Here is a 25,594-nt window from a genome sequence, read left to right as displayed (position 1 = left end):
GACATATCATTTATTTATTCAGCAAACTTTGAGCACCTACTATGACATACCAGCCCTGTGCTATGCTCTGCGATTCTTAGCTGAATGAGTGTGCACTCCAGATGTGCTTACAGATCGCCAAGCAAGACATGGCGCACCAACTCTGGCCTGCTGTGTCACTTGCTAGAATAAAGGCGGATGGGCGAGGTTAGGGGAGTGCGGATGAATGGTGAATTCTGACTTTGAGGGAGAAGTAGAAGATGGGGACATGTGTCAAGAAAGGGTCAGTCTAATTGGTGTTTCAGAGAGATGGCCACATTGACAGCGTGGAGGCCGCAGGCAGGCAGCGCGGACCCTCTGTGCATCTACTTGGGCCCAGGCATATTACATGAGTATTTAAAAATCTCTTCAGTGTCTTCCTCAGAAGGTAGATGAGTATGGAAAGGTTCTTTGTGACCATTCCAACATACACTGCAGTGAGGAGGCCAGGGCTCTGGAGGGCGCGCCCCATCTTTCTTTTTCTTTTCTTTTTTTTTTTTTAAGATTTTATTTATTTATTTGACAGAGAGAGAGAGCACAAGCAGGGGGAGTGGGAGAAGGAGAAGCAGTCTCCCCACTGAGCAGGGAGCCCAATGCGGGACTCGATCCCACGACCCTGGGATCATGACCTGAGCTGAAGGCAGACATTTAACGGACTGAGCCCCCCAGGTGCCCTGCACCTCCCTCACCCTTCTGTAGACTGGGCTGGAGCAGGTGGGCTGGAGCATTTCTGATGCTCCCTCCCTAGCCTCCCATTCAGGCATGAACTGCTCTTGCTCACCTGTCTGGACAAGCATGTCTAACTGAGGGTGCACCAGGCACTGTGCTTGCGGGGAGGTGGGGAGGGGAGTGGAGAGGTGAGGAGAAAAAGAAGGGGCGGGGGAAGAGCAGGACTGGAGAAGGGGAGGCTGCAGGTGTGGAACGCATCTGGCTTCATTTCGATATGGCTCTCCTGGACTCCAAATGGAAAATAGAACTGAACACCCATGATTAAAAAATGCAATACATGCTAAGGAAGTCTAAAGTAATTTACACCGGGCATTAAAGTGTTTTGCATGAGAATATAGTATGATGGAGACAACCCAAGAATTATGGCTTTCATTAAAAGGTTTGCAACTCAGTGTGCTGTGATATAACTATAGCAGTTTTTCTGTCTCGGGGATGGTTTTTTATTTTAAACACTGCCTTCCAAACCGAGGAATGCAAATGCATCGGGAACACTCAGCCTCGGGATTTTAACTTAGCGCCACCTCTTACTAATCACTTCCCTTTAGGACTCTACCTGCTGATGCCAGGGTGAAGGGTGAACAGTTACACCTCCATTGCCCCTCAGCCTCATGTATCCGAACCCAGCTGTAAAGTAAACTGTCATTTCTTTCTTCATTATTCAAAGTTAGCATTCGCTAGTTCAAAGCCCACTTGAGCTTCTGCATCAAGAATGATATACATTAAGGTTGGGATTAAAGGAAAATCAGTTACATGAAAGAAAGGTGTTTTTGCCACAAATCTTGTGTGTGCATGTCAAGAAGTATTCATTGCCTCATTTAAAAAGAAACCAGGACAACTCCCAGAGATATATACCTGCATCTGGCCAGTCTTTCCATACGGATGCTTTCTGTTTGAAGTTGGGCTGTGAAGTTAGAGGAAAAACATCTTTCCCTGGCTAGCACATGCAGCTTGTTTAAAAAAAACAAAACCTGCTATAGGTGGAATTCCGATTTTAGGCTCTCATTAAGAGTAAAACCAAAAGTTGATTCATCCTGAATACGCTCAGACAGGGTAAAAAAAATTGGGCTTACGAGTGAGATAGATAGACTTGGGCTGGCTATCAGGAGAAATTAGATGAACTTTCACAATGTCTTTTCACCCCGTGATTCCCTAATTTTATCAGTTATTGCCGATTTATATTCATGGACTTGCCGGCCTGCTTGGAGTGACGACTCACTGATTTGATACAAATCCTGCTGATGCTTAGTTAGAGTCCAGGGAAGGACCATGGACCAGGCACTGAATTAGGTGCTTTTCATTTAATCCTCAAATCAGGCCCCCGATTCAGATGTTCTGAGTTTCTACCCCACGTCATCCTCCACAGCATGATTTACCATCTTCCTCGGACTACTTTTAAATCGGGCTCCTGAGGTCGCAGGTCCGATACAAAACTGAATTTTAAACCTACTGTGATCGAGTTCTGTCCAATGTCTGGGACACCGTGAGCTCATGCATGTTAAACAACAGAAAATAATAATGCCTGTGTTTTGCTGGATCGGTTTTGTAACCTATAAAGAGAACATAATGTGCAGACCAAATGTGTGACTGTGAATTTATGAAGATGCTGGTGCTCTGGAGCGGTTCTGGCTCCAGACGCTGAGTGCCTTCAGGGCTCTGTGAGGTTCCTAATTCCACCCCGGCTCCCGGCATGTCTGGCGTCAGGGATGGGTTTGATAAATGTGTGTGGAACTGAACCGAGGCACACTAACCTCTCTTCCAGGCCCTCCTCAAGCGCCCCCAGTCCTCTCGCTTCCAAATATTATGATGGGGAGGTCAGAGGGGCAAGACCTTTCCATGTGTTTCTGGCATTCTCTCTGATCAAGACTTGATAAGCCAGAGTGTTATCTGAGGCCTCCAAAGCAGATGCTCAGGACCCATGTCTACTTTTAACTCAAAGGCAGATTTTGCTAAAAAGGACATTTGGGGTCTAGATAGGAGCTCTGAGATCTGAAGCATTTGAGGGGAAGCACTCAATTCTTCTGTAACTTGGGGAGGGTGCAGAATATTTCAGTGGGCAAAAATGAGTGCAAACCATCCCTCTGTTGCATAGTTTTGCGCCCAGCTTAGGCATCTCATCACTTCCATCTGGTTTTGCTCTTGTATAACAAAAACATCAAAGCGGACTTGGCAAGGATCACCCCCCAAATATGCTTTCATTGTCTGTGTCGGTGAATCTCTGTCCAGTCAGTGAAGGAGAATGTTTCACTGTGGTTAATGTCACTTGTTTCGTGGCAAGAACTTACTTAAGCATCTGTACCTAATGCTAAATAAATCCAATGGTTGTATAACTAAGGAGAAAACAAACATTTACAGAGTCGTTTAATTTGATCCAGGCATTTTATTTCCTGCAACTCTATTTCTAAATATCCATCTCACCGGTGAGGAAACACAGGCTCTGAAGATGAGACAGTTTGCTCGTGATCACAGAGTGTATTGGTGGGGTTAGTGACTGACTTAGGATATGTAATCAGGTCCATTGAGAAGGGAGTCCCAGTTTTTCTGCTAAACTCTAAGACCTTTATCGGATTAGTAGACACACAGAGTCACTGACTCACGACTCTGCTTCGCCAGCCCGGCGTGGCATGAGTTACTCCGGGCTGTCTGTCTGTGCTCAGGAGGACCCATGAAGTGTTGACACGCACGTCTGTGAACGTGAACATGGAGGGATGGCTGCTGGGTGTGCATGAGGGCTTGGCAGGGGCTGGCACGGGCCCGCCGGCCGACTCGGCAGCCGGGGAGAGCCTGGACGGTAGTTGCCATTAGTGTTTCTGAGCAATACAAGGCCAGGCAAAGCCTTGAAGGCTCTAGATGGACGCGCCTGGGTCCCTCCTCCTGCGAGAGTCCGGGGGTCTCATGAGCACCTCGTAGCAGCAGCACCAGTGGGCAACCGCACTTTATAAATAAATGATTCTCGTTTTTATCAGGGAATTCTTCCTTCAATACTTAAAAATGATACAAAGTTGTAAGTCAAAAACACCAAGCTGAATGTGATTTTAAGGTTATCCACTGCATAAGTACTATCTTTGAATGAAGGTAAGTGCCTATACCATCCGAATGAACTTATGTGTGTCTGCAAACAGTCCACTCTCTTGCTTGGGGAACCTAGTTAATGGGTGAAAGGAACAGAATCGCCGTGCTTTTCTATTCTGTTGGCATACATACATTTTTAACTAGCTTGAGTGCCTATTTCTCAGGTTGATAAAAATACTGTACAGTGTGTATACATATATATATATATATATATATATATATATATATACCATTCTACAGTTAACATGTATATATAACCGAATTACTTAGCAATTAATTGGCAGAAATGGACAACCCATAAGGTGGGGCAGTAGCCCTGAGTTTGTTTTCAGACATGAAGAAGAAGCTACAGCACAGAGAGGCGGAACGTCTGTTGAGCGTACACAGCAGGCGATGAGTCCTACACATGCTCTGGGTCTCCAGCCAGAGTCCACTTACTTACTTAAATAACCAATAAAATGTCAGTAGGCGCAAATGATAGTGTGGCAGTACAAAAGGTTGTCTGAGAAATCATGCCTCTTCCAGAGGAATTCTTGAAATTACAGTTTGTAACAAACATAAAATCTAACAAATCTTCTTCTTTTGCATTCATTTGATAGCATCTTGATGAACGCTTTTGCCTGCAAAGAATATTTTGATCTGGTAGCTATCGATAGTTTTCTTTTCTTTCAACGGGAGCATTTACTAAACATCTTTCTATATGGCACCTGACTTAGGTTCTGCTCACAGCCACACTGTGAGAAGTGGAACTGAAGTTCAGGGGGTTCAGGGACTTGGCTCAAGCCCCAGGGTCAGTAAGGGAAAGTGCCAGCACCGGGACTCAAGTCTCGGCTAAGGCACATGCTCTTCCCAAGACTCTGCCCAGAACCCACTCAGGTAGGCTCTCTGAGGGGTCCCCCACTCATGTGACTGGGAAAGGACATGGTAGAACACGAATGAAGAAAACCCAAGCTAGATTTACAGAATTTCTTACAGGCCCAAGGTCGACCTCCAATAAAATGGTGAAGTGTGCATTCGGTGGTTTGGCTAAAGGTGCAGGCTTCCCCTCCTCCAGGGTCATTCGGAGTCCATGACGATCACCAGCAGCCCCAGAATCTCATTTCTGGCCTGTTGGCTTTTTTGAACCAGATATTTTCTAACTCTCTCCATCCTCAAAATCTTCCCACTTCAAAAATATCTATACCAACAGATGAATAACTAGTGAATCTGATAATCTAAGACTGTTTTTGACAGTGACCCTGTGGAACATTCCTATTCATAGGCATGACTGCTACAGTGGAAATTTCAGACGTGTCAGCAAATGAGTGAGAAATCCTAGAGGAGGATTCACAATCATATAGTACCCCACTACCGCTCCTGGAGTGGACATGGCTGGTCTTAGACTCCCTACACGTGTCTGCCATGCCCTTGTCTCCAACTTATCAAGTGTTAGATCCAAGAGTAGGTTGGATGATACAGTTTTGGTTATAAATAACAGAAACAAACTTAAGCTAGCCTAAAGGGAAAAAATTTACTCTAAGTATACAGATGGGAGAACTTGAGGAGAAGCAAGCAAAGGTTGAACAATCAGGTCTCAGAACAAGGGAGATCAGGGGCTGTTTGTGGGATGCAGGAGTAGGAGTTCCAAAACTTTATCTTGCTATTAATGTAATTTGGTTCCCAATAACCAGACTAACTCTCAGCCCAGAGTTTTGAAAGAAGGAGTCAGACTGAGTCAGTCTGAGTCAGGTGATCACTTTGAGCTAATCAGCTCTAATCTGTAGGGTCATGAGGTCCATATATAATGTGGGCAGGGGAAGGGTTTACAAAGAAAAATTTCTACTGGGAGGCGGGAGTGACCACCCTTGAGTCAACTCTTCTCATTTCACAAGAGTGGAAGCAGGGGTCCGGAAAGCTGGAGTGACTGCCCCAAGGCCAAGTCCCTGGTAGTGGAAGAGCTGAACTAAAATACGGGCTCTTTTAACTCCTGGGACAGTGCGCTTTGAGCTGTCCTTCTGCTTTTGTCCTTTGCATATTTCAGGGCTTCAATTTATCTTTCCTTCCACTCACCCTTCCCACAGAAGTCTGACACAGAAGTCTTCCAAAAGCCCAAATCGGATCGTGACACTGCTCTGATAAGTAGTCATCTATCATTTCTAGTCCAAACTCCTTAGCACTGCATGCAAAGCCCTTTGAATCCTGCTTCTGGAGTGTAGTCATCTGCTTGGGCTGCCATTACAAAATATCATAGCGGCTTAAGCAACAGAACTTTCCTCACAGTGCTGGTGGTTGGAAGTTCAAGCTCAAGGTGACGGCAGGGTAGGCCTTATTCCGAAGTCTCGTCCCTTGACTAGTAGGTGGCAGGAGTCTCACTGTGTGTTTACATGACCTCTTCGAATGCTCAAGGAGAGAGAGTACTCTGGTGTCTGTCTTTCTTTTTGTAAAGACAGAAACCCTATTGTATCAGGGCCCCATCTTTATGATCTCCTTTAACCTTAATTACTATACAAAAGCCCTATCTCTCCAAATATAGTCACTTTGGGGATTGGGGCTTCAACATACGAATTTTGGGGGAACACAGTTCAGTCCACAACATGGAGCTTGTCCCATTCTTCAACACAATCTCTCTCTTCACATTCAGCCACTGGACCTACTGCACCCCAATCCCACAAGCCTTGTCCTTTTCGATCCCCTCCTCTTGCAGTGTACTCTCCTCTTTGTTGTCTGCTTGTGGCTTCAAGTCCCAACTCAGTGTTGTTGCGCCATGGAAACTTAGGGATGGACATCCTCTGAGTAAGATGCTCTCCACAAGCTCTTGCAGCACGGCCATATGCACGTGTGTTACGTGTAGGTCCTGTGTGTGGACCACGTGTATATACCATTGCAGTTGCCACATTCGAATTCATTAGTTTATGCGTTGGTCTCTCCAAATAGAAAGTGAGTTCTTAGAGGGCAGGACCCGCCATTGAGTTTACTCTTTTCTCCCTATTGCCTGCCCAGCATTCGGCATGTGTAGGTACGGAATAAGTATTGGTTGAGTAAGAAGGCAGCATGATTATAAAAAAGGAAAGACTGGTTACCATACTCTTTGCCTCCATTTCTTCAGCATCTATTTCAGGAAAAAAAAAATTCATGAGCCATGAAGGTATGTGTGTATCAGGAATTGAAAGAGAAAGCAAAGAGTAGACATTAGAACATTTTTCTAAAGTGATAAGGAAAGCAGAACTTTGCTTATTCACTAATGACAATGGGGAGACCCACTCCAGATTACAAGATTTTGCAGAGTGGATCCCTTGTGCATAGACAAGGGATGAATTTATCATACTCTTTCACATTGTTCTGTAATATTGCTATGAGACCATGCAGAAACTGCAAAGGGAGACCTCACGAAGCACCTCGATAGGCAGATGAGAAACAAACATGATAAAATACGAGAGTACCACACCGTAAGACTCACTTTTTCATTCACTCTGACAAGGGTAATGTAGTTTTAATTACTAATGATAATATATATTGCCTACTAGTAAATGTCTTGTGGTGTATTTTGTAAACCTTTCATCTTAGAACACCACAGTACTCCCAGATTTGTTCATTAAACCTTTGCTACAAACCAAGAGGTTATTGGCTGTCAAGAAAGAATGAGAGAGTTGGTGAATTAGCAAAAAGGAATTAACAACCTATTACTGTAGCAATTGTATACTTTGAAAAGTAGAGCACAAGGGGCAGTGGTCTTTTAAAATGTTTTTATTTAATTAGAATATTATAATTTCAAAACTAAGAAATTGAACAAAGGCCATCTTCAAATCTGTCTCAAAATTGAATAATTGATTAAAATCTTGTTTCATTTTCAAGGTCAAAGAAGTAGTATATAAAATGTGTTTGTCAGACAACCAGCAGAGATAGACAATTGTTTTGTTTTGTTTATGTTTCTAATTTGTAGCACTCAGTGCTTCTATTGATGTGTGTTTGTCTTCATAACAAATCATGCACAATTATCAATAAGAATTCAAAGAATGCCGCTAGAGTGTGAAATTATACAAATCATTCCACTGCAAAGAAAAGGCCCTGGAGGTGACAGTATATTGAATTTTTCAAAGGAAAATTATGTGTTTGTGTGTGTCACTTGATGAAATGATTGTCATGGAAAATTAAATCTCACCTTGAAAGAAATGAGTAACAATGAGAAAAATCACCACAAATTCTCTCTGTATGAAGGAATTGTACCTTTTTATAAAGGAATTTTTCTCCAAGCCGCTAATCAGAGTATATGATACATGTCAGCTACACTTACGTTCGCATATGGGTTGATGCAAATATACGTTTTTATCAGCGCTGTATTCTCTGGGCCTCCTTCAGATTCATGGCAAAGGGAAATACAGAACTTTGGCATCATCTAATTTTGTGTCCCTCAAAGTATGGCCCATGGACAACCTATATTAGAATCCCCTGGGATACTTGTTGAAAACACAGCTTCGCAGCTTCTAACCAAGACCTGTTGAATCAGAATCTCAGAGGCAAATCTTATAATGAGGCAAGTTAGGGAAACACTTGTCCGGCTAATTTATAAACCACCCAGCTGATTTCAGGACATTGGTATAGTAACATCGAGTGAAGCCTCACAAATTCACTGATGCTCGAAAGGCTTTCGTGACTTGGGGGGAAAAAAGCCTCAAATACAAAATGCTTTTCAAAGAAATTGGGTTTTAATATTTTTAAATATTGCATATATTATAAATGAAGACATAAATGAGTACTAATAAATTTAACAAGGAGCACTCATGAAAGAGTTATTATTCACAACAGGCCTGTCCTACATATTAATGCCTCCTAAACATAAGACTTTTATAATATTCAAGACTTGGTTACTGGACACAGTAGCGGAAGTCTCATGAGGAAATTCATAATTTCTAAGTCCTTGGTTGAAAAAGCTTTAATTTTTAAGACTGCGTTCTATTTACTTGAGAGGAACATCTGGGAATTGATAAAATAACACACTTCAAACTTTTTGCTAAATGAGTATTGCATAGACATTGTATGCGTTATAAGAAGAGCCCAGATTAAGGGGGCATGAATTAATGATGTTTGATTGAAAGAGTTCTGCAGGGTATCTTGGCCATGGACATGTGGGACATCTTGGTAACATCAACAACAAAAATGATGAAATCCATGATTTCATCTCTGGGTGGACTGCTCAGAAGAATATAACTGTAAATTTCAATGTAATTATGACCTCAATACAGTATGCTTTATTCTAATATTCTTGATTGCTGTACTTGAATTCTTGGATTTTATGACACTTAGAAGACTACCCAACCCCTCAAAATTGCTCCTGGATCACTGGAAGGGTCCCTGATCTCACTCTGTGGGATAATCCTTGCCAAAGCTGTGAAATGGGCAAGTTTTGCCTCCTTGCACCTATACCATTACCTGTACCTTCCTCTGTGGCGGCCTCTGCTTTGGGGATAGGTCATATGGAGGGTAGTGGTTAAGTATGTGTGACTTGCAATCAGAAAGAGGTTTCGTTTGAATCATGGGTTTGCCACTTACTAGTTACGTGACCTTAGGAAATACACTTAACCTCTCTGTACCTCGTTTTTCTTCTCTGTGTCACCCACCATGTCAGACTGGAATGAAATGAAGCAGGTTATATGTGTAGCAGAACACTTGGTATATAGTAAGTATTCACTTGTGTCTGTATTTGTCTCCCATCCTAACTCCCATCCCAGTCTCCAGTGCTTTCTGAACAAACTTAAGTTCCAAAGGATTCCTGCTGCACTGTGCTACCCAGACCTGACCAGAGTCTTCTCATAGGGTTCCTATATCTATTCTTTTCTTGGAAGTTAAGTTGTTAGAGTGGGTCCATGGACTCTTGGTTCCCATGGTAAACAGTTATGGGGAGTATTAGATAGGATTCATCGGATTGTAAGTGGGGACAACCTAACTTGAGCTGGCTAAAGAAATGAGGGATTTATCGGCTCCCATAACCAAAAAGGGCAGGCACGTAAGCTAGGGATGACTGCCTCTCACCTCCATTTCTCTCCTCCTCAGCAACTGGAGGGGTCTCGTTTTCGCCACTGCCTATAGGCTTCTTCACTGCCCCAAAGCCATGCCACTGGCAGCTCCAGGCTAATTTCCTCATTCCCAGAGAGGAAAGGGCTCTTATCTCTAACTCCAAAGAGAAGTCCTGGGGAAGGACTCAAATGGATTCGTTTGGGTCCCATGTCCTCCCATCAGCCAGTTGTGGTGGCCAGAGCTTCGTGAGGGCTGGATCCCTCTGAACTGGACTACCTGGGAAAGCAGGGGCAAAAGTAGTTCCCAGAAGAATGGGTGGGGGTAGCACAGACACAGCTGTGGGAGGAATTACCATAAACTAAGTAGCCAAGTCTCTCTCTTTTCTAGGTGACTATGCTTAAGGTAGAAGAACTAATTGCTAATGACAATTTCAAATAGCAGCTGCTGGCCTGTGGAGAATGGAGATAATTTATGGCCCTGAGACCTAGAGCCCTCTAAAGAAATGGCTTATTGCAATAGGACTCTCTTTTTTTTGGGTCACCAAACCATCAGTAAAGAAGTAGAAAACCAAGATCTTACGGACAATAAAAGCTGCTTGATCCAGCTTTGAAACGTGCACGTTGGAGTTGCCTGTTAGCTGCATGTTTTAAAAGCAAAGATGAGCTCTCTGTGCCTGAGCAGGAGGCTCTGAATGCCTGATGTGGTGCAGTGGTTCTCAAAGTGGTGTTCCAGGCCAGCATTGCCTGGGAACTAGCTAGAAATACAAATTCTTGCACCCTACACCAGATTTAATGGATCAGAAACTCTAGGGATCCCAGAGTCTGCATTTTAATGAGTCCTCCAGATGATGCTGAGGTGCTCTAAAGCTTGAGAACCCTGGTGTAGTGTATGCCATGGTAGCTGGCCCAGATTCCCACTTCAGAACCACAGTGCTCACTCCCCAGGACCTTGGGGATTTGGCAGTTTCCAGCTCTCAGCTAAGTCCCTCTCTTGGCATTGCTGTCCACTAAAGAAAGTTCTCTCATCCAAGGTCACACTTCCTCTCTGGGGTCCCTGCATGTATGATTGATCTATGGAGGTGAGGAGAGGGGATCCGAAGCCTCGACCCCCCTTCCCTCAATGTGGGACGACTGTGAAGGGCCATCCCAGTCCAGAGCTCCTCAAGGGATCCATAGAGACCTTTGTTGTGACTACATCGCTGTTCAGCTCCTCCCTCTACCTAATCCTGCTATGCTTGTCCCTTCACCTGCGCTGGGTCTAAGGACATGCTCCAGTAAACTTCCTGCATGCAAATCACCATCTCTGAGTCTGTTGCCAGGACAAACCATCTTAGCTACCTGGTACCTCCTGATAAGAGTTAGGACGATGCACGCCCAGTCCCATAAGAGAGAGGGCACCAGAACCTCCACTCTGCAAATGCCCGGGGCAACAGGACACTACCACTTCCCTGCTGTTTTGGTTCCTCTCTTTGAGGCCCACGGATGAAAGTTCTATACATCTTCCAACCCACTTTCCAAAGGACCTTATTGAGAATATTCTGTCCATACCCATTCTCTGGCAACATAGTACGCTAATCTCTGCATGTGGTGAGAAACTGTAAACCATGACCATTAACTCCTTTCTTAGATTGGAACTTGCCCTTCCTCCTCACTAGGTCTTCGCAGGACCCAGAGGATCAAAAGGCTTTCTTGTATCTTCCCCACTCACCAGGTTTGCATCCCTATGTAAAGGCCAATTCAGTTAGAGCAAAATGGATCTGCTTTTAATGTCATATGGGGCGTTTACAAATTAGTCCTTAGTCCTACTGAGATGGTACTGTCTTAAAAACCTGGCCACATAGTCTGCTTGGGGATAAGACTTGCTGTAGGCTGTGTAGTAGAGCTCTCCTCACCTCTCCTCTGAAATGCAGGGATGAGAAGCAGTCCGAACCCTTTACAAGCAAAGATGCCACATTCTTGGCTCTACACCATCTGGCCCAGACTCACATCTCATGTTCTTTCTTGTCCTCAAACACCTTTATCTAACTCAACTGCTCATTGTTCCCCAATCTCAACCAGGGTTTTTGTTCTATGGGCCTTTGACCATCGCTCCTACCACGTCTCCCTGTTCAGCATCAGCTTCATCTCACCCAAACCCAAAGGCCAACTCAAGCGCTATTTCCTCCATGCAGCCTTCTTGGATTCCCATGTAGAAGTAACATATACCAGCTCTGAGCCCCACAGTCCCCTGCACTTGTCTCGCAGTATCATCATACTCTGCCTTGAGGTTGACTGTACATGGCTTCTCTCTTCTGCTAAATTACAAATTCCTTGAGGGCTGGGGTTGTGCCTTGGACAACTTTGTAGCCCCCATAAGACCCAGTACAAGTGCTTTCACATAATGCAGAGAGGATTCAAACTATTGAGCACATTGCTGTTACTGTTACAAAGAAATACTAGCATATCGTTACTCCTGAGACATTTTTATAAACCCAGTCCTGTCCTTCTCCAAAAGAAACATGAGTATTAAAAATCAATAAAAACTATATTCCTAAGGATCTGTGCCCAGTGTGAACACATGTCCTGTTTTGCCCCCAGGACAGTCCCGATTTATTCCTGCTGTCTTGATATAATTATTAATACTGTCCCCTTTCACTTTCAAAAGTGTCCCAGATTGGATGATAAATTTTATGGTCATCCTACTTATGCAACTCAAACCGTTAGCTAACAATATGCTCTGCTTACCTGTTTGTAGGAAAATCACATGGTAAGAAATGCACATATTTTTACCTGGGCGCTCTTGCACACTCTCCTTCCTATATACATCTTTTTTACTCAAGGCCAATACACAAAGTTATTCCACACCAGGCTTTTAAGGGATGCTCTTCAGCAGGTGGGCACCGGACAAGGCAGGTGGATCTGCTCTTCTAGTCCCAGCATCTTGTCTTCTGCCAGTGACAGAACATGGAGGCCATTTGAGGGTCCCTGGTTTCTCTCATTCAATTTCAGCCACAGCTAAATGATTTCTGCCCGAGGGCAGATCTATCCCCTCCAAGGCTCTCCAGCAAAATTACTCAGAGTCGCACGGGAGGGTCAGGGGCAGACCAGAACTGTGGTTTTCCTGCTTTCCAGATGCAGACATCTGCTGCCAACAGAAAATAGCCCAGCCTCACTGCAGTGGTGAAAGGGGCCTCAACATATTCTTCTTTATATTTGCTTCCTGATCGTCGAGTGCGTAGATAACCATAAGTAACTCGCAGACACGTGCTTCATCGAATCCTCACAGGGCCCCTATTGGATCCGATTGTAATTACTGTCCGTTTTCTTATTTGTAGTTGGCATTAGTAATAGCTTCCATTTCTTAGCCACTGCATAAGCAATTTATAGATATTAGCTTGTTTCAGCCTCACCGCACTAGCTGAATCCAGGTCTATTAATTATTTATTACCCGCCATACTCAATTACAAGCTTTGTAAGGGCAGGACCTTGTCTTGTTCACAGCTGTATCCCCTGTAAACACACTGAGAATTTTGCTTGGCACAGACTAGGGTTTCAGTAAATACTTTTTGAATGAATGAATGAGTGAATGAATGAATGAATGAGAAAAAGTGAGTCAACAAGCCTATGAGAAAGGTGTTCTTACCCACATTCTGCAGATGAGAAAACCACGGCTTAAAAGGGATAAGGAATTTGCCAAGATCTTGTAGATAGCAGGAGCTGTGTTTCCAAGGTCTTAAAGATAACAATATACCCTCCCCTCTCATTTTTCTGATGAGAAAATTCTGGTTCAGAAAGTGACCTGCTCAGGACCAGCTAAGCATTAAGGTACTAGAACTCAGACCAAGGAACTCTGACTCTGACTTACACTATTTTCTGCTTGTCGTCATGCTGACAGGTGGCAGAGTCAAACCCATGTCCTCCGAGAGTACAGCCACGCACATAGTATCTTCTGTGGGGGAGAGGGTTGGGCGCTTCCACCCAAGTCAAATACAAATCCTTCTGGTGGGAGAAAGATAAATTATAATCCCCTAACTTACCCCTGGGCATTAGTGTTAGCCAACTGAGAATGAAGCAGGGACTAAAGTTTATTATTCAGATTAGGGTAATGCTTGCTGCCGAGACGAACCGTAACATTTCAGTGGTTTAACACAATAGCTGCTTATTTCTTAATCATGTAACATACCAGATAGGCATCTTGGTGAATGGACAGCTTTGCTCCATACAGAACGTCAGAAATGCACGCTCCTTCCACATTTTGACTCTAGAATCCTAAGAGCTCCAGCCCTCTGCTTTCAGTGGCATAAGAGGGAAGAGAGAACATGAAGAAGGCTTCTTGAACACTTTGGCTAAGAATGGACACCCCCTCAGTGCTCCCAGACCATTGATAAGAACCAGACCACGGCTCTTCCCAGACGCATGTGGGGCAAGAAATTGCAGACTTCGGGCAGCCATTTCCCGGGCACTGTGGAAAGGGGGGCACAAAGTTTTGGTGGGCAGCTGGCCATCACAACCGTTCTGAGAAAAGGGGGGGAGGGAAGACGCAGGAGATAGGAATCTGGGCTGCTGTTTAGAGAAGGACGGACACGGAAAGGAAGCAGTGGGGACAGGGCAGCAAATGCCAACTCTGCCAGCCTTAGACGACTTTGTAGACTTTTCTTCTTTAGGAGTGATGGAGGTGGAGCAAACCTGCCCTTGCTGTTAGTTTGAGGCACACATGGAGAAGAACTTGGGACCCCTCATCTTAATTATTATCAAGCCTCTATACTCGAAAGTACTACCCAAGAGGTTCACAATTTCCATTCATGCCCACGCCTGCTTTCTCCATTTGGGTTGTAAATTATAAATCATGCAAAATTGGGCAATAGCATAAAAGCCACAAGATGTATCGAGTGCCATAGCCTTCAGTTATCTTAGTTCATTAAACAGAAAAATAGGTGTAATTTTTTTTATTTATAGGAAAACAGTATCAGGTAATGTCACATAATATTTCAGAATAGAATTTGTCTTTGTCAGCCAAATAGTGAACAATAAGGAAACACTGAGTGTTCTTTTTAAGAAGTGATTTGAAATTAATTTCAATCCATTCTGATGGCTCAGTAAAAAGAGAAATACAGGCTTTGGTAGGTTTCTTAATGTAGATTGCTATAGTAATTTAAAAACAACAAATAATAATAAAGTAATAATTCTATCATGCTGCCAGTGTGCTTGACAGCAAATAGTATATTTACAAAAATAAATTTGCCAGTGCAATATATGCCAATGAGCAGACCCTAGGCATTGTCTTCAGATTAGAAAGATTCATAGGATCATTTTCACGTATTTTAGAAAGTTATTTATCCTGACAGAGGTAAAAATATTAAGAGTATAATTATTCACAGTCTTTCTTTCCCTCCAGCCTCCCCAGGAGGATCCTTTTGTAGCAAGAGTAATGGGTAAGGCAGGGTAAAGGGGAGAAGCGCAGACTTGGAGAAGCAGAGAGGCTTATTGGCTCTACATATGTGTGAACACGAGGATGTCCAGAGAAAACCAAAATAGCTGAGAGTGGAAAGAAGGTGAATGGATCTGGGCCAGAGAGGGAAGAACTGAGAACTTTTTGGAAGCTGAGCTGGGCAGTTACCATGAGGAAGGGACTGTGGCGAGAGAGTTCAGGTCAAGAGGAGCCTTCAGAAGTCTCAACTCATGCTACCCACAGTAGCTCCCCCAGCTCCTGCTGCTGGAGAAGGCCTCTTCTGAACTCCTCCGCCACTGGCCTGTGAGGCAGAGAACGGAGTCTGACGTATTGAGATAGTAATGGTAATAGCCGATGCTTACAGAAGCACACTTCCTATGTGCCCAGCAGCAAGCTAAGCTTATCTACATTAATATTTTAATCCTTACAACTTTATGAGGTTACATTATGAGGTAACACTCTTCCCAGTCTTCTTTTAGGAAACTGAGGCTATGTAACTCTCCAAGGATACACCAGCTAACAAGTAGTAGAGCTGGGATTCAGGCCCAGACAGGCTGGTTCCTGAGCCTAAGGGCTAGACGATGATACTCATCTCAGGCTGTTGAAAAATCATTGTAGTCAATACATAAGCCTTATGTCAGGAGAACAATAGAAATCTGGACTGAACTCCAAGGCAGTGGTGCACACTTTCACTTACGGGACTCTCAGGTGAACACCCTTCAAGAGAACAGCATGTCATTGTAAGTGCCCAAATGCCAAGGTGTTCATGTGCTCACAGTATTTAAAGTTGATTATTTACTAAGCTTTGGGAAATAAGACTGAGAAAACAAAGGGATTACTCTTTCTCCAAATTTCATTTGTCTCCGGCCTATGTACTAGGCTTCTATGAATTTGGTTGTAACGGAATAATATTGTAAAAGATTTGTGCAGCTTGCAGAGACTCTTCAGTTTGAAGGCTCTGTCTCGAGTGGCATTGCAACTAACTCATAGGAAACCAGAGACTCTTATTTGTCCAGTTCTTGGTCTCTTCAGGTCACTTATTTTTAAGGGTAACTTCACCACCAGCCGTTGGGTCTACATCAGGACAGATATCAGGGACATCAGTACATTCCATAGATGTTCTGGAATACTTACTGAAGTTAGGACCACAGACTCTTGTACCTGCTCTGGAAATTGATCATTCTTAAGTTGATTCTAGACCTAGGGCGCTCCCCCATAGCTCGTAATGGAATAAGATAACACAGAACCAAGATGAATAAGATGGGTATGTGGGGAGCTAAATGAAGCCTGAATTACTCCACTCAAAAAAGATTGAGGTGCTCAGTATGCTCACCTAACTGATGATGAAGTCTGGGAGGACAAAGTGACTTTAGAATCAAAGTAACCCTTTGCTCTATTCCAGGTTGAGTACATGACTCAATGGCCTGTATGTCTTAGATCTATTTTTTCACATCCTGTATCATCACCGAGAAGTAAACGACGGTTTATTCACTAGCTAGAGTGGTCATGACCTCCAGCATAGGTCTTTTATGGATTTAGATGAGGATACGGACTCCACCCTTGCTCTCTTCTTAAAGTAAGAAGAGGACAAAATTTACCTTTTGTAGTTTGAGAGACAGTGATGCCATGTTCTGCAAAAATAAATTGGAAAATTAGGTTCCATCAAGGGGTATCCATTAGGTTATCTTTTCTGGGTTGACAGGAAATGTTGTGGACCCACTCATACTGGGAGTGAATGTGCCAGTGAGATGCTGGCTTAAGGACTGATCTTTAGTCATGACAGCAGAGGCCTGCATGTCCAACAGCAACAAACTAAAATAGCTACAATTGGTCAATCTTCTCCGGAGTCAGAGCTGCTGCTTCTATCTTGTGATAAATTGCATTGATCACGTAGGTTACAGAGCCCCTATCAGTATCAAAGAAAAGACATTATGTGTTGACATTGTCAGTTTCTGGAAGTGTCACACAGCACTATGGGGGATGGCTCATTTAATTTCGCTTCATAAATTAAAGCAGAAAACCAAGATGATAAATCTGCGATGCTCCAAATATTTAAACTTGGAATATATCAACTTCATAGACCTGGGGCCAAAATTTAAACTACCAAAACTTTACCAAGACCGCCTTTGGAAAAAAAAAAAAAGGTTAAAATGCTCAGAGGCAGAAAGTTTGTCCTACTTGCTAGTGAGGAAGCTAGAATCCGGCCTCTACTTCAGGAGGGATGGTATGAGAACAATTACAGCAGGTGTAATTTTCATTATTTTCGCTGCTTTTGTCCTACTAGGCTTTAAGTTCACTTTCAGCTCTTCATTTTGCAATTAACATCTTCTTTTAAAAAGCCACAAATAAATATAACCTTTTGAGAGTAGTAAGTTCTTCCAGCGTTTTAAACAGTAAGTCAGGAGGAGCCCTTAGAAGCACTGCTCTGGGCGTCTTTGGCTATTTTACAAGGAGTGTCGCACATCTGTGTGTCTACACGTAGCCTGGGGTCTCTCCTCTGGGCTCTGCTCACAGAGGCCTGGCGGAGCTTCATTTGTCTTAGAAGGGAAAGGGTGGAGTGGAGCCTGCCTGACTCTGGACCCGTGATTCCAAGGTGGAAAGAGTCCAAGATTGTTGCTCAGTCCATTAAGCAGTCCCTTTTAGCTGAAGGGATTCATCTATCAATCTCGCTTTTCAGCCAGTAATCTGCTTATTTAGAGGTTTAATTACATTCTCAGGTCACCTGAGCGCTTCTCCTAGCTGTTTAATAAAATGAGTCCTTATTTTATTTATCACACAGTTTATTTTCCATGGGGTACTCGGGACTGGGATGGGAGTGAAGAGGGCAACTACCTATAAAAAGATAAACAAGTGAGATTTCCAGGTTCCAAGTGTCCAGAGTTAACACAGGAATTATTTGGGTCTCGGGGCTCAGTGACGATCGCAGATTGATCTAAAACTGCGTGTCGCAGCCACCATTCCCGAAACAGAAAGTCAAATATTGATTTCCCAGCGCTTTTATGACCCATTTAACAACAGGCATTTTGGATTGGTTATTTCTTCGGGCTGGAGAGAATGTTCGTTCCAGCCAGCCTCCTTTTGAGCTTCCTCTTAATTATCTTCTCTGGAGAAGGGTAAAAATTGATGTTTAGCCCTGGCCCCAGACACGCACATGTGAGCACACACACACACACACACACACACACACACCCCATAAAGGAGGCTGACACACTTGTGGCACTTAACACTATGTAAGTTAGCTTGGATGACGGGTATTTAGATATTTTCCACAAAAACTACCAAATTGGGTGAGGGGTAGGTCCCTTTGGGTATGTCTGCTAACAAATTCTCACTAATTGACATCAAGCCAGTTAATTTTTACGTAATAAGTGTTGAGTGATTCAAGGAGCGGCCCCACCCGCCAAGGCTGGGTCTGTACAAAGACCTCTACCTGTTTGGCTCTCGGAACAAAACATTTAATGTTTTGCCAAATTTTCAAAAACGCTGGGAGTAGGAACAGCGTTTTTAATCTTTTGCTCTTTGGGCTACTAATGATGTAGTGAAGGGTATAAAGAGGGCTTTACAAATCATTATTTCCACCAGGAAGGTGTTGGAGCCAATTCCACAGAGGGCTCCCTCCTATTTGCGCAGCTGGGGCTCCCAGGGGAGGCGGCCCGCTGCGGTGCTGCCTGAAGCGGGGCTTCTGTTCTGTTTCCCCAGCACTTGGAAGAAAAACAAAACAGGCCTAATGAAAAACACACACGGGAAATGCTTTATTATTTCATCATCCTCACCTACTGCGCTCTGGCATGGCTCTGCGATGGGAGGACTTCTCCCTCTGGCCGCTCGCTCCCTCTCCGAGCCGAGGCCGAGTGGGGCGGTATGAGGCCGCTGCTCTGTCATTTCCTGTCAGATCGTTTTGGAGGAATTTGCTCTTATTTCCTCCTGGCCACAATTCTCCACCTCCACCCCTGCCTCCCCAGCTCAGCACTGGCAGCCTGCCCTAGGTTCAGTGGTGTTACCTTCAAAACGCAGCGTTTGGGGGTGGGGAGTGGGGGGCATCTGGAAACTCTGGGCACCCAGCGCACTCAGCCTGGATCTTCCGAAAGCTGAGAAATGGGTCAAGAACCACCACCGAGTGGATCGTAACCTCCAGAGATGAGCAAGGAGCGCCACTTCGCTGAAAAAGCAGTGGGTTTGGGGGCAGGGTGCCGAAATGAGTCACAATATTAATTCAGACTGTAATCTTCCCACGTGCATTTTCTTGACTTTTCACCAAGAAAGGAGAGTCAGAGAGCAGACATTCCCCAAATCTCATTGGACCATTAGCAAGTGAATAACTCCTTTCATAAAAAATGTCTCCATTTCTTTATTCCACACAGAGCGAAACCTGGATATAATAGACAATGCATTTATTCACATGGCACTCAGCAACCCCCTACCACCAAATAATCCAGGCATGGTCAAGCAGGTATGGCTACCCAGGAAATTGGAAAGCTGTAGGCCAGACCTCAGCGGGGCCAGCAACGCCTGCCCGTAGCAAAGCATCATTAACAGCTTTTTCTCTGTTGTACAGTTTGGCTACTTGGACATGGTACCTGGCCTTCTACATTAGAAGATGTGTAATGAATATTTGGTAGATGTTCAATAAATATCTGATGAGTTGAATTGGGACTGTGTGTCAGACGGTGGAATGCTAAGCCACCACCCAGTTTTGTGGCAATGGAAAGTGGGTACTTCCCTGTAGCACCCGCATATATTGCCACTCTCTTGGGGATCACCACCTACCACCATAGTTAAAGAGTAAGAGTTCTAGAATGCGGCTCTATGGGCAACTTTTCCTTGATGACATGTCTACCAGATTGTCTTCTAATGGATAGTTGTTACCTAAGATTTGTTAAACTACAGTCCATGGTGTGGGTAAGACAGAACTGTCATTTAAATGTTTCATTCAATGTGCGTATCTTCTTAAAGAGTGTTTGGTAGATAGACCAATCGGTGAGTGTGGCATTTGTGTAAGTACAAAGGAGTTTGTGTCGGGGGCCTTGTGGTGAGAACTGGTGTACGGTGCGTAGTTGTGCCTAAATGCAGGATAGTCCTGCCTAAATTTAATTCCCCATGGAAACACAGAAATAAGTCATGTAAAGTAGCTTATCCAATGGGAAAAAGAAATTAGAGATGAGAACAAAATTGTCCTCCAAAGCAGAAGCCAGTTAAGTTACATGCCACCAACAGATGGTGGGAAGAGTTCTGTCTGGTATGTCTGTACTTTCATTTTGAGGCATTTGATAAATATTACCAATCCCACCACCATTGATAACTACAAAAGCACTGAGAATCCTAAAGATGCTAAGTGTATGATTATGATGGAAACAATAAACTTTTTTATAAAAGCAAAAGGGCTAAAAAAGTAAAAGTGCTAAGGAAAACCAAACTTTGCTCATAGATATGGAATGGAATTTTGAGTTAAGGATAATGCAGAAGGACAAAGAGTAGTTTCCAGCTCGTGGAAAGGTATGTGCCTAGGCGACTGACAGTTGTTGCCAAGAGATTGATGAAATAGGAAACATTCTTGTCTGGGCGATTACAGTGGTTTTCAGCCCTCGCTGCACATTTGAATCATCCAGCGAGCTTCTAGAAAATGCGTTCTGGGGCCACGACATAGACCAAAGGAATCAGCACCGCTGGTGGTGAGCCCAGGCATCCTGACTTTTTAAAGCTCCCCATGGGATTCCACTTGTGTAATCAAAGTGGGCCACGGCAGTGGTGCTCAGGTTCCAGCATCAGAATCACCTCGAGGGCTTATGAAATACAGTTTTCTGGGCCCAATCCTCAGTTTCTTGTTCACCAGGTTTGGGGCAAAAAAGCTAGGAATTTGTATTTCTACCGTTTTTTTTTTTTTTTTTAAGATTTTGTTTATTTGACAGAGAGAGAGAGCACGAGAGCACAAGCAGGGGTTGCTGCAGGCTCCCCACTGAGCAGGGAGCCCGACATGGGGCTCGATCCCAGGACGCTGAGATCAGGGCTTGAGCCAAGGCAGATGCTTAACCCACTGGGCCGCCCAGGCGCTCCCTTCTACCGTGTTTCTAGTTAATGCTGCTGCTGCTTAACCTGATATTCATTCCGGAGAAACCTACTGCTTTGTTCCTGACTTTATGGTAATAAGGCACCCAAGGAAATGTTTTTGTCTTCCACATATGGTTGGATCTTCAGTTTCAAGGGCCATATGAATCTACACATGATGAAAGTAAGTCTAGAACAGAGTGAGACATGCAGCTGCTGAGTTGTTTCCTCAGTGCTTGGGTAGGTCAGCAAGGACTGTGGCCTGTCTCAGTGTAGGCAGACTTAGTCTGTCTTACAAGACACCAGACAAAACCTATATCAGCAAGGAAAAGAGAATGGTGGGGTGAAGAGCATCTCAGAAATTCATTTTGAATTGCAAGTTCATACCCTTCCTCCACCAGATTTTACCAACAAATGAACTTTTAAGCATTCATCTGGAACTTCTATGTTAGCCGATGCCTATTTGCTCTGTTTGTAATATTAAGATTGTGATAAGCACTATAAACAGAAAACCAAGAAAATTATAAATGAAAACCTTTCAAACTCACATGGGAGAAAATTGGACTTAAACAATTTGACTTTGAAGAGTTTGAAAGTCAGAGAAAGACTGTAAATTACTTACCAAACCAGTTATGTTAATTCCTAGCCAATAACTGTTTCAAGGAAGAGCCAGGTCTCCCTGGCCATATGCCCATCTTCTCGCTGCCTCCAGACGCAGATGTAGCTCGTGGAACCATACACAGCTGTGGCACGAGTAACCATCTCTGGTTCTCAGTGGATGTGGCCACCATCCCTTCTTCCCCAACACTTCCCATTCACTTCTAGTCATCTTTGGGTTCCCACAATTCCATAACAGTTCTAACTTTTTTTTTTTTTTGAGAGAGAGAGAGAGAGAGAGATCAAGGCAGAGGGGCAGAAGGAGAAGGAGAAAGAGAATCTTAAGCAGGCTCCACGCTCAGTGCGGAGCCTGACAGGGGGCTCAATCTCACGACCCTGAGATCAGACCAGGGTCAGACACATAACTGAGTGAGCCACCCAGGCGCCCCTAACCTAATCTTTTAAAAATACAAATTTTCCAATACAGTTACAAAGGCTACCATTTCTTTTTTTTTAAGTTTTTTAAAATTTTTATTTATTTATTTGAGAGAGATAGAGCACACGAGAGAGCGCAAGCAGGGGGAGCTGCAGAGGGAAAAGCCGACTCCCTGCTGAATGGGGATTTCCCCTCCCCCCTTCCCCCCCCAACGTGGGGCTCGATCCCAGGACCTGAGTTCAACCAACTGAGCCATCCAGGTGCCCCAAAAGGCTACCATTTCTAAAGCTCTACATTAAGAAATACAGCCATATCTTCATTACTTCTCTTTAAAAAAAATTTTTTTAACGATTAATGAAGAGTGTAGTAGCCAGCCAGGCTGAAGAGAGACTCTAAGTGCATTCATGATTTACTAAGGTTTGTTGGGTGTCCACGGGCAGCAGTCTGGTAGTGTTACATCCAAGCAGCTCTCTCTATTCTTTGAATCTTCCCATTAAAATCTGATCATGTGACTCTTATGTTTTTCATTTTTAATGGTAAGTGGTGGGCATATAGAGGGTCTTTTAACTTGTTCTTCAAGAGCTGGTGGTACCTACAGCCTTTGAATTCATCCTGTATTTTGGAAGTTTGTTGGCTTTCATGTGGGAAAACTGTCAAGTGAACCATACAGCATTAAAACTCAAATAAAGGTAAAGTGATGGGGTTGTGGCTGCTTCATAGAGGGAAGATTGAACTGTAATTGTGAGTGAAGAACACAAGGGAAAAATATGCATTTTGATGGTTAAATATTATAGCCTATTTTTAGAATACATACTCAAATATATTTGGTGTGATTAAATAAATTAGAGTGTTTGGAATAAGACACTCCAATGAATATTCTAGTAGACTGGGTATTGATCAGGATTGGGGGGAATGGGGAAGAGAAATACTTATTTAAAAAATTTTAAAAGAAGAAAAAATTGTACTCACGCAACTTCTCATCTTGGCAAATGGGGTTCATAAAATGTATCCTTTTGCAATTACAAAACTTGTGTTTAGTTAATCAAGATCTATTAAATGTGGAGTTCAGATTAGTTGTTATTTAGTTTGCCTTTCAGTGTCAGATTAGCCTAACAATTACCAAATAAGAATTTCAATTTGGGGGGGCATAGTAAGGATGAAAAGGGAAGGTCCCCACCATGTTATTATATATAAAAGTCCTTTTAAACATGTTAGATATTCATAATGTAAAAATATCTTAGTGGTGTCAGTTTTTGCTTGAACACATTTTTCTGTTAAAAGTGTGTTTTTCAGTAAAGCTGTGGGGGATTTTTCTTTTCTGGTATTTAAAGTAAGATAAAGTTTAGCTGATTTCTTTCCCTGACTATCCCCTTCCCCCTCCAAAGGCTTAATAACCACAATCCTAAGATTTATGGTGAGTGAAAAAGAAAAATAAGTAAATTATCTGGCTGAGGAGCCATTCTTCCTCTCTCTGGCCATACAGACTATTTTAAATGCTGCTAGCAGCAGTCTAATTAAAATAATTTCTGTCAGAAGTCTGTGAAATATGCAGCCACAGCCCAGTTCAATGTTCTCGAGCAGGAATGACAAATCTCTGCTTAATTGGTACTTAATATGGTAGTACAGGATTAGTAATTCTCCAGGATGAAGGAGATAACAAGTAGAAATCTCTTGCTTGGGGCAGGGAGCCTTGGAAGATGAACAGACCAAATAGTGCTTACCCCCAAACTGTTCCTATCAAAGGTTGTTATTTTGGCCATCATTTATGAAGTAAAAGACAATTAATGCACATTTTATGGCTAGCTCCAAGTCCTAATTAAATACAACTATGTACAAAGAATGTGAACAGCCTGACTTACAGAGACCAAAATAAATACTGGCAGAATTATGGTGACCAGTGCAGCCTTAGCTCATCTTTTTATCCTATCTTGGGGATAAGAATCTTGGCAGAGGCATATGCTACTTCTGAGGTGCAGCCATCAAGCTGAGACTCCTAGTAAATTTTAGAAAATTTGGGAAATGTGAAAGACTATAGAAGCGAGAAAATCATCCATAGTACCGTTGCTAATAAGTGGGGTAATAAGTGGGACCACAGCAAACAAATTGAAATCAATCAATCCTTCCTTCCTTCCTTCCTTCCTTCCTTCCTTCCTTCCTTCCTTTATTACCGTTGCTAATAAGTGGGGTAATAAGTGGGACCACAGCGAACAAATTGAAATCAATCAATCCTTCCTTCCTTCCTTCCTTCCTTCCTTCCTTCCTTCCTTCCTTCCTCTGTGTGTGTGTGTTATTGCCACTGTATAGTTTCTGTGTTTTGCTTATTCTACACATAGTTGCAGGCCATTTTGTACTTTTTTTTTCACTTACTATTAAATAAAAACACTTATATACATTCACAAATGTTCAGTGTAAACACCGCCGGTAATGTTTCCACGGCATTCTACCAGGTAGAATAACAGTCGCTAGTATCTATCTTGCGCTGACTATGTGCCAGATGCTATTCTACGGGCTTTGCTCATGTTAACTAATTAAATCAATAATAGCCCTATGAGTCAAATACTTTCATCATCTGCATTTTGTAGGTGTGGATACTGATGCACAGAAAGACTGCATTAATTTCTCCAAGGCTACATAAAGTGGTTAGTAGAAGCAATATTTGAACAAGGCAATCCAACAACAAAACTATGTTTTTAATTAGTCTACTGTGTCATCTCTTGAGGCACAACCTCAACCCAACCAGATGATGCCCTTGATCAGAGTCAGTAAACTTCTCTGTTAAGGGCCAAACAGTAAATATTCTAGAATTTGTGATCGAAATATAGTTTCTGTGGCATGTTCTTCTTCCTGTCTTTTTTTTTTAAACCACATTTTAAAAATGTAAAAACCATTCTTAGTTTACTGGTCATACAAAAGCAGGCCATGGGGCAGATTTGGCCCATAAGCCAATCCCTGCTATACATTAGAAGTGAATAAAATCTAATTGTGTGAGTAGAAATTAAGATAATTAATTTAAAATTTTTTTCAGTATTAATGAAGCCAAATAATTGATTTGATTGAATGAATTATTCTTTTTTTTTTTTAAGATTTTATTTATTTATTCGACAGATAGAGACAGCCAGCGAGAGAGGGAACACAAGCAGGGGGAGTGGGAGAGGAAGAAGCAGGCTCATAGCAGAAGAGCCTGATGTGGGGCTCGATCCCAGATCACCGGGATCACGCCCTGAGCCGAAGGCAGACGCCCAACCGCTGTGCCACCCAGGCGCCCCTGAATGAATTATTCTTATT

This window comes from Ursus americanus, chromosome 1 (genome assembly GCF_024610735.1).
Source record: "Ursus americanus isolate L20-20 chromosome 1, mUrsAme1.1.p, whole genome shotgun sequence".
Lineage (NCBI taxonomy): Eukaryota > Metazoa > Chordata > Mammalia > Carnivora > Ursidae > Ursus > Ursus americanus.
Note: the sequence above shows the minus strand (reverse complement) of the source record.